A 10,487-nucleotide genomic window follows, 5' to 3' on the forward strand; every position below is an offset into this window, starting at 1 on the left:
AGAGGTAGCTGGGGCCAGGCATGGCTATGGCCACCTGAGCCTTTTGGGGAGGGAAGTCCTGTAGCCCCAGTGAGGAGGGTGGAAATGAGGAGCGCAGTGAAAGGGCATGTGGAGCCCCAATGAGAGGGCTGGGAGCCCAGTATTGTTTGCCCAGTGAGGGGAGGCCCAGGTATGTTTTGGTATGGCTGTAAGCTGGGAGCGTTGTCATCCTCATGCTATCTGCAAGGCTTGGGCTGCAGTGTAGGAGAGGAATGGAGCTGCAGATAGCGCCCCCTAGCATCGGGGCAAGAATGGGCAGCCTCCTGTATTAATTAATATCCTAATGAGTTAACAACACAGTGAGACGGGTGGGTGGTGTGCCCAAAGGCAAGTGTGAAATCTAGCACTGGCTAGTCAGGGAGCCCCACTTTGCCACAGAGAGCCATCAGCTGACAAGCTAACTGAAGATTGATACCAACCAGCTATGGAGTCAGTACACTTTTTTTAGGTTTAACTTTACAGCTGGTTGGAGGTTTTTATTGTGCAATGGGTGCTTCATATGTGTAGCTGGTCTCCCTGTAATGGCTCAGTTAACCAGTTAATTGCACAATATCTGTAATGTGTAGAGGTGTCCTGAGACAGGCTTGAAACTGAGATCTTGTTCAGAAGCAGAACAAAAGCTATCAGATTGTTATAGTGTTTAAAGATGGACCAACTGCATTTCATGTTATTGTGAGATCTGTTTATTGATTATGTTTGGGTATAGAAGCAGGGGGCGGGGGGGAAGCAAGGGAGGGAATAACTTCCTTGTAAGGCAATCCCACTATGAAAAAAATTCCTGATAACTGACTGTAGGTGAGGGGGACAGACACAGAACTGGAAAATTGGCAGCCCCGCTCTCAAAAGTCGTTTCATGTATTGAATATGAGGATATGTTAGGGTAGAAATCTATATAAATTATAACGTTCCCTCTAACAACAGGTTAAATCTCTTCTCTGTTAGATCTCACTTGCGTTGAAACTTTATTGTTTTTACTGGCAGTAAAAACAATAAAGAACCACAAGTTACCATAAACAAGAGAAATTTTTGTACTTGCCAGATACACCTTGTACTACCCATGTTATAGTTGGTACCATGGTTCAATGGAGATGTTCTCAGTAATAAAGGCAGTTAGCATACTTCACTTTGAACCAAAATTTTCATTATATTTTCTGACCTAACGGGGGTATTGACAGTTATTCCAGAAATCCACCCCTCAAGATTTCTGGAATTTATTTATCTGCAATCTCTATTTTCTCTTATACTGCCTAGTTATACAACAAATAAGACCAAACTAAAAGGTTAAAAAATTAGAAGCTTTCTTATAACAGTAATGTGGATGTAAACAGTGTAAAACTGCATGTCCTTTAGTTAAAATTGTAACACAAAAAATTAGGACTGCCTTATTTTACTGTTCCCTTGAATACTTACATTCTCGTAATTAAACTTTTCACCTTTCCAAGTAACTGACTGTATTCCTGCACAGTGGGTGGTTTTCTCTGCAGACATGTTGACTTGGAACAATATACAAAGCAGAAATCCCTGAATGGAATTTATAGCTAAATTTAACCATGTATATTTTAATAAATTTGCATATCTGTCTTTCAACATTTAAAAAAAAATGAAATTACAATTAACTGAATTTAGGCACTATGTTGCTTTGTCAGAAAAAAATATGAGATTTGAAGTTATAATTTCCATATTTTTTGATGTTGTATGTAAAAAGAAATTGGTGTAAAAATTCCTGGTACCGCCTTAAAGATATTTCAAGAATAGGAGTGTGTTAACCTTTCACATGGAGCTTGGACATGGAAAAAGCCCCTTGCCTACTCAAAGAGACGTAGAAGAATTAGGGTGGACAACCTTTGGAGTTATGGAAAGCAACAGCTCTGACCACACCATTCTAGAACCACCAACTTATATTCACTAAAAGAGGTAATTTTGGGGGGAGGAGGAGGACATGACTCTTTTTTTTTTTTTTACTAGTGTCGAATGAAAGGGCCTTCTTGACAGTTTAATCAACATTTAGTTTTACATTTTAAAAACAAAACCCAGATTTTCCTTGATACTGTCACACCATCTCTCTGAAAGCAAACTTGTTACAATTATCAATAACACAAACTTTCTCACTCTTGCCTGCTTTTTTACTTTAGCATTGCCCCAACCCTGTTCTCCATCTATCTTGCTCTGATTTTTAATTCTCATCCATGGCTGCCTTCCCCCCAGAATAGGGGTTGACTCTTGAATGGACAGTCAGCTCTTCAACCTGGGGTGCCTTCAGCAAACTGAAAAATACCAAGACTGGCATCACCAAAACTTCAGTGTACTGATGATTGCGTTATCCTTGCATACACTGAGACTGATCTGCAGTCTACCCTTGACCTTTTCCTAGGTGCCTACCATAGCCTAGGACTCTCCCTTAATATGGGGAAGATGGAGGTGCTCCATCAGCCTGCCCTAACACAAGCTGCCCCCCTCCCTCCACAAACTACCTTTAGTGGAGAACCCCTGGAAAACATTGAGCGTTTGCCATATCTTGGCAGCCACCTCTCCCAATCAGTCAGTCTTGACACAGAAATTAAACATAGGATTTACTGTGCCAGCATATCCTTTGGGAAGCTGCTTTGCCATGTCTTTATTGACTGAGATTGCAGATGGATAACAAGATCCTGATCTACAACACAGTGGTTATCAGCACACTACTCTATGGGTGTGAAACCTGAGTCAAAGCCATCTTAAGCACCTGTAATGGTTCCATCAGCATTGCCTCAGGAAGATCCTTCACATTAGATGAGAAGATCAATGCACAAGTGCCAGCATCCTCTCTGCAGCTAACATAACCAGAGGACAGTGGAAGCACTACAAGGACACCCTTAAAGCATACCCTAAGAAGGGTGGCATCAATCTTACAAACTGAGAAGTGCTGGCTGGTAACAGGTCTCAATGGCCCTGCACCATACATCCAGCTACAGCCCACTCCGAAAAGAGCTGTCTTTCTCAGGTGGCCAAGAAATGACAGGGAGGAAGAAGGAAAATGCACAACTTCCTGGCCAACAGCTGTGTGCCCCTCCCCCCAAGGTACCACCTGTCTCATCTGTGGAAAAACTTGGGCAGCATGGATTGGACTCTGCAGCCATATTAAAACTCATCAGTAATTGCCACCTCCCCACCCCCTTGGCAGATTTACATCCTCACATTGAGGGATAGTGAAGACTGGACCTCTTAGTTATCACCTCCTCAGGATGCACAGTAGACATTAGGTGCATTTGGCTCACATCTTAAGGTTGTCTTTACTACCATAATAGCCAGAGACCTACTTTTCTTTTTTTTAAATTAAGTTTGGGATTTTTTTAAGATCTTCAGAGAGATGCATGTTGTGCCAAGAGACCACTGAGTCAACAAGATCCTACAGAGACTTGGAAATCTTCCCACAGATATTGCCATGGAGGACCAGGCCTTCAAACTACTAGAACAGGACATTTCTCAAAACATATATATCTATAGCATTAAATAGTCAAGTACAAGGGGTATTTTTGTTTGGTAAAAGTGCAACAAACGTTAGCACTCTCACGATATAGTACACTTAATTGGAGGTCACCATACAAACCATGTGTGATTGGCTAGAGCCTGCCATGCCAAAAGAGAATTGCTGGAGGGGTGACTTACTCCAGTACAGTAACCAGAAGGATCTGCTCCCTTATGATGCAAAAGCTCCTCAAAACCATGCATAGTGCCCACAGCTCTCACTGTAGTCAATGGGAATAGTGACCCAAAACTCAAAATTTGGTCATGGCTCTGCAAACCTTATTTCCCAAGTAGAAAATGAGCCCAGCAGTTAGTCATTCAAATCACAGGCTCTGCTTACAAAAAGTAATGATTTAAAGATTAATCCACTCACGAGATGTGTACGTAGTCCTCATGGGGCCATAACCAAGACAAAAACGGATCTTAGCAGAGTCTGTTCCACCTGAAGCTCATTAACAGATATGCTAAATGTAAACAAAACCAGGAGGAGGTAAATTGAAGAGGATGGGAAATTAGACAAAAGCTTCAAACTGATGCTTTATGTCAATAAATGCTAGTAACAAAGCAAGGAAGTATAAAAACAATGTTAAAAAAATCACTCGTATTGTAATGCTACATAGTACAGCTATTGGGCATCCAAATACACCTAATATTTTCCAATAATTAAGCATTCATCCATAAATGGCAAACAAATACTTACAGTTAAAGAAAAAAACAACATACATGGTCAATCAATAAATACTTTTAAAAAAAACGAACCCTGAAACTGTGGTAAACAGAAATGATACATTCAGCTGCAATACACACATTGCTTAGTATCTGTTTTATAAAATGTCAAAGTCCAAACTAAGAAGCTTGCTACTCTATAAAACACACTGAAACACCTGCAGGGCAAAAACAAACGACTTTAAGCAATTGTACTAACCACATGTGGATTGCAAATATGCAATAGAACAATAGGCTTTCATGGCCACAAAACACTGTATATAACTAGATTTAAAGTGTAGTCCACTTATGGAAGGTGTCTATTATTTGATTTAAACACAATTTTTAAAATTTTATTTCAAGAACGTTTCAATTTTTGTTGCCAACAGAAATTCTAATTCAAGAAACAGGTTTAGCAAAATTAAAAACAGGGCTTTGTTTCAATGCCCCTCTTTCCACGCCTCCCTACCCTACCCAAAAAAACCTATCAAACTCCAAATGCAATTTTCTACCCTCATCACCAAACATTTCCTTCTTTTTTCAGGCTGGATCTTGCAAACCTTTGCTTGCACATGGGGTCCTCTGAAGTCATTAGAACCACTGGCATTAGAAATTATTACTCATACGTGGAAGATTTTATATTTTTGGCTCAGTCCCCATGTTTTTACGTGAAGTTTTCAATTGCCACTCCAAATCTGTGCATCATGAGTTCAATAGTTACTTGTGAACAGATAAATGTTCCCCTTCTCCACAAACTCATTAGATTTGTAAAGAATTTCACAGATCTGGCAAGTCCATTTTCCTCTCACCTCTTGACAACATTCCTTGTGTCAGATTGAGGGATACAGGTAACATGAAGAAGGTTGCACTTCTGTTGACCCCACCATGCTTGTTCTCAGGAAGAAGATCTTGATCTCTATTTTCAAACCATGACCTTCCTCAAATTCAAATTTACTTTAAGTTGCATGCATGTCTTCATTACTTTAAGAAACTGTAAGAGGTCTGACTGCTTTGTCTTTCAACCTGACGGGCTTTGTGCTCCATTTTTCATAGGTAATAATTACCTTGAATTAATATCTTAATACCTAGGACCCAAATTGCCAAAAAAATATATTGAGGCTACATAATTATTGATCATTTCAAAGTTGTTGGTATAAAAGCCCACTGTTATAGCTATTTTGCCTTTCCCCCACTACAAGCCCTCCTAAGTTTAAGAGACTGAGGAAATGCCTTTCAAGCTATTCTTTAAGTACTTTTTTCATTTGTAATATTGCCAATTAACATTATCCTTCCCTAAAATTATTTTTAACTTTCTTAATAATTCTACATAATAAAGAAAAAGGAGTAAAAATGTCAAGTAGACACATCCCAAAGCAACAGAATATTGTACAATGTTACAGTTAACAGACCTGTATCCAAGAAGGTGGATACAAACTAGTCTTCTTAAAAATGGCCTTTACATGCTGTTAACAAGTGTTATTCTCCAGGTAAACTCAAATACAGACAGAAATATTTGCATACATTTCATTCTACTTGGGTTTCCCCAAGTTAAAATTTTAGAGCGATATATTTATCCTCTATCTTCAGAGGCATAAGCACATGCATAATTTTACTTACATGTGAAGTCCTATTGAGGCCTGTCTGACTATTGAAGCCTTGAAGCTAAAAGCATTGCTTAGCAGATCAGAACAGACATCTAACCATAGATTTTCTCTTTGTGACACAATAAATGTGAAAAACATTTAGAAAGAAATCTGTCTGTAAGAAGATAGGATGCAAGAAAACCCATAAAGTCTCAATGGTCTTGCATTGAAGAAACAATACATGCGCTGAGTAGAATCTCCTGTAAAAGAAAAAAATGAATCAACATGACACAACATAATTCAGGCTAACCTCAATATAAATCACAGGTAAAAATTCCTCCTTGTATGTTGATAGTGCAGTTTCTTCTTCTTAAATCTCGATACAGAAGGCCTACTGAAGCTAATCTGGGGTCTTTTCACCTTTCATCTTCAATCCCCTGACTCTGGAACAAGCCTATAATTATATTTTATTAATCCATGTAGCAATTTCCTATATATTTTACAGAGGTTAAATTGTAGAAGTGGTAAGACAGTAAAAAAGAAACCACACGATACTTGAAATAGAAGAGTCACAATTTAGTTTACACTTAGTAGCACTAAATATATCCCATTACTACTTTGCTGTGGTATGTTTTAGGTCTCTTTCAGAAGCATTCAGTTTTCCTTCAGTGGGATTAGGAAATATAGCTAAATGGAGCCACTCCACTTTCAGAAGTTTAATTCTACCAAGTATCAATGAATTTTGAGTGCCAAATCCTGGATTATTTTTTGTCCCATACTCAGCACTGATTGGGCACAGCCAGAGAATTACATTTACACTGCTACCACTACCTGCTGTCTATGTTCATTTGCCAGCAGTCCATACCTAGTGTCTAAATGCATCCAAAAGGGGAAAAAGTTCACATCTGTCACATCTCTTGAAGGAGACTTTTGGCATACCTATATCAATTTGTACTTTAATCCATTGGAGACTAGGATTTTGAGTACTGCAATAGCAAATTCAATTATAAGAAATGTGAAAGTAGTTGGAAATGCAGACAATGCTTTTATCAGTAAAGAAGAGCAAAAAACCTCTAACAAAGCCACTCAGGCAATATTCACCAGCAGTCTTATTACCAGTGCTCTGCCATAGCCAGAAAGCCAAACTCTGAAGGCAATTAAGCTTTGATGTAGCCAGCCAAGACATCATCTACCCCAGCAACACTACTGTGAGCCCATGACCAGAAGAACAGGTAAAAGTGGTATGTCAAACAGCCTGATGCTGGTGCCAAGCCTCGGAAGAGGCTGGGCATCAGGCCTGCCTTTCTCCAGCAGTGAGGTTACAAATAGAAGTCAGAAGGGCTGCATTTCTGTCCCTGTCATGTATTAGTTTTGTTTTGTTTGGCCTTCAACAAATAAGCCAGGCTTTAAAAATGGTCCTAGCCCATCTCAGTTAACACTTCCCTCTTTCTTCCTAACAGGACAATTGGAAACATTACCACTATTGAAAAGCCTCACAATTATTTTTCGTTCTATAAAAAAAGGTAAAGGGAATACTTTGTTATAGCTTAATAATGAAATCTTAATAATTTGTATTTCAAAACCCTAAACATGCGCGCACACACCCCTATTTTTTTCCCATTGTGGCTATTTGTCATGATATTAAGGAGACTGAAGATGCTCAGCTTGCAACCCCCAAACAGAGCTGTTTTATGCTGTACAGTGGCAGGTTATGCTAGCACTACCTTTGTATTTTTGGGCCCATTTCATCCAGATGAACAAAAGTCCAGATATACCACCCTTCCTTGTGTTTAGCAGCACCTATCTTAATCTGTGTGATCAACGGAATCAGAAGGGTAACTTGTAGTGTAAGATACTTGTGAGCCATGGGTAGAAGGAACAGGCCCTCAGAAGTTGCATTTTTCTTTGCCTTGAAGAAAAAGTTTTAAGAGTAAACAGCTAACATGAAGTCTAGATGAAAGCAGATTACATTTGCAATAAAACTGAAACAGCCAATCAATAACTTTGATTAAAATTGCACTTTGATAAAAATCTGTATTATTAAATTACTGCCATCATTCTCCTTGTAAAGAAATGATTAGGAACAGTGCAAAAATGAACACAGATTAAAACGTTTTCACAGATTAAAACCTGCTCCTTCAAATGAGGCAACCTTACAATTAAAGTTTTGCATGCAAGGGCCAGGGGGTGAAGCAGATGCAAGTCTAACAGGCTCCCCCTATTTTGCAATATTTATTGCCACTGTTGAAGTTTTTTTCAAACCCTTACAAAATGATTCTTGGATAAACCTTAGATCATCACCTATGGCTGGGGAAAACTCATGCTCCCCTCCATTCTCAAGAGCCATCAAAAAACCACGGAGATCAAGCAATCCTTGGCTTCCAGGATGTAGGCCTCTGAGGGAAGATCTAAGGGGAAAAGAGGACTTGGCTTCTCTGATAGAGGGCACATCTAGAGAAGAAAAAAAAATTAAAAATCAAGCATTAAAAATACAGTGAATAGTATTCAAGGATTTGTAATGAATGTTCAGGCTTCATTGGACATCCTGATGAAACAGATTCAGGGAATGGAAGACACATGTTCTGCCTGCAAAGATCAGGCTGTGTAAATGGCCTGGCAGACAGGATCTCTCAGCAAGGAACTGGAGGCTCAGAGGGACAAAGGGCTAGATTTGTAGGAGAGATCAAGGAAATACAGCATGCACATTACTGGAGTACCTGAGAGGTCTGGAAAAGGTAATCCTACCTACTTCGTGAATAAAGCTGCTTGTCAGCATTTTAAAACTTGCTGCAGACACTTCTCTATCTGTACTGATTCGCAGATAGACAAGTCTCATCTTGGAGACCTGAAGAAGGATACAGTGGTACCCAACAGTTTGTCTATCTCCCTCCCTACTATGCAGTTCAGCCAACAAAAAGGGCAAAGCTCACAAAAATCCTTGCCTCTTCACTAAAGATATAGTTAGCCAAGTCTAGTCAAATATAGATAATGTCCTCATTACAAAGCCCCCACATTTTAGACCCATCTGTTCACATCCACATGGTTGCTGTACTACATTTTTATGTTGGGCTGGCCTTGAGAATCATGGATATCCTGCTAATCAGTGCAATAAATGGAGCTATTCTTTCCATTACTTCACAGTGTGCTGTGGGAAAACTTGTCTGCTCTTCCTGGGGTTTCATGCTGAAATCTTGTTTGCCTGTCAATGCAATAATGTGCCTTCCCTGTCACAAGCCATGACCCCCGCTCTGAAAGAGAGCTTGTTCTATCTGCTTTGAATGCAACTTGTTTTGTGAAAGCTGAAAAAAATAGATATAGCATAAAAAAAACATAGTTAAGGGTATGTTGGCAGCAGCTTATCTTCCTGAGAAGCCAGGAGATAACTGGCTGCATGGCAACACAGTGCAGCAATGCTTCAGACTGTAACAGTGGTTATGGGGTGGATCCATAAGCAGAGAATGGTGGAAGCACATCAGCATGCACATATGCACACCTAGGGTAATCAGCAGTGTGTCTCTAACTTCCACATGAAAAGGATGGTCTCCAGACAGCTGTTTGGAAGCACTCACCCACTTTTTAGGAAGGGCCACCTAGATTCAACTTAGCATCTTACCAAGGTAGCAGGATGTTACTGCTATAGATCAGTAGCTTATTCATTTGGTATTGGTAAAACAACGGTCTTTGTTTGGTGGAAAAAATTTACAATACAGTTGCTACAAATAGTTTATTCACTGGCATTAAAGATTAGTGTTCCCAAAATAACTTTGAGTCAACAAGTTTCTCAAACCTTGCTGGGGCCATTGAAGGTGCACAGGAATGTATCAACCAGGAAAAAATGCCACCCGTCATTATACGGGCTGTGGCAATTAATATGCATCCAAGCAAGATTCCAGCAGTGTGCGTGATAGCAAGATGTTCCTGAGATCTAGCATTTTGAACATGGAATCATCTGGGACTTTATTCCAAATCAATAACATTGATATCATCATGATTTCTGTGCCCACTATTACTTTGGGAGAACCAACCTAAATGCTAATGCTCTCATTCATGAAGCCCTACCTTACCAAGTGGTTTCACATCATAAATTTTAAATTACTCACCAGGCAGTGGCTGGTGGCTGAATGAGAAATAGGACAAATACAGGTATGATGGTGCTGCCTAAAAAAATCTATTTGAATGTCACTGGAATTTGGTGTGCACTACATAACATTTGTGAGGGAAAGGCCTAGAAATTTTCAAGAGTGAGTTGATGCCAGAACTGATTTATGGGAAAAGAGGTCAACAAGTACCTGTGATATCAGGATCTGATGGGAGGGGTGGGGGGACTGCCGTTGCAAAGTGGGGCAGGGATGACAATGATAGATTCCCACACCCTTGCTTTCCAGGGGGAATTATAAACGTTAGTTGTAAAATGTTGATATCACAATTGCAATTGCTCTGACCATAGTACAGGAGCACTGTATTAAAACATTACCCGTGTGATTGGACTGAATAGAGAATCATAGAATCAATGAGTCGGGAGGGACCTAGACAGATCATCGAGTCCAACCCCCTGCCATGGGCAGGAAGGAGCACTGGGGGTGGCAGGGGTCATAAGACCCCAGCAAGGTGCCTATCCAGTCTCCTCTTGAAGATTTCCAGGGAAGGTGAGAGCAC

The 10,487-nt window shown here is 39.9% G+C and overlaps 1 long non-coding RNA gene across 1 annotated transcript in view; it reads right to left on the minus strand.

The window, feature by feature from the left end:
• Positions 1 to 3,377: 3,377 nt before the first annotated feature.
• LOC109291267 overlaps positions 3,378 to 10,487 on the minus strand; it is a 9,470-nt gene continuing 2,360 nt past the window's right edge. Inside the window, exons 2-3 of the long non-coding RNA XR_002095794.1 lie at positions 6,142 to 6,285; positions 3,378 to 4,007 (exon numbers count right to left, since the gene is read on the minus strand). This is a non-coding gene — a long non-coding RNA (uncharacterized LOC109291267). The remainder of the gene's footprint in view (positions 4,008 to 6,141; positions 6,286 to 10,487) is intronic.

Source organism: Gavialis gangeticus, unplaced genomic scaffold (assembly GCF_001723915.1).
Source record: "Gavialis gangeticus isolate Ggan-Ray unplaced genomic scaffold, GavGan_comp1, whole genome shotgun sequence".
Classification (NCBI taxonomy): domain Eukaryota; kingdom Metazoa; phylum Chordata; order Crocodylia; family Gavialidae; genus Gavialis; species Gavialis gangeticus.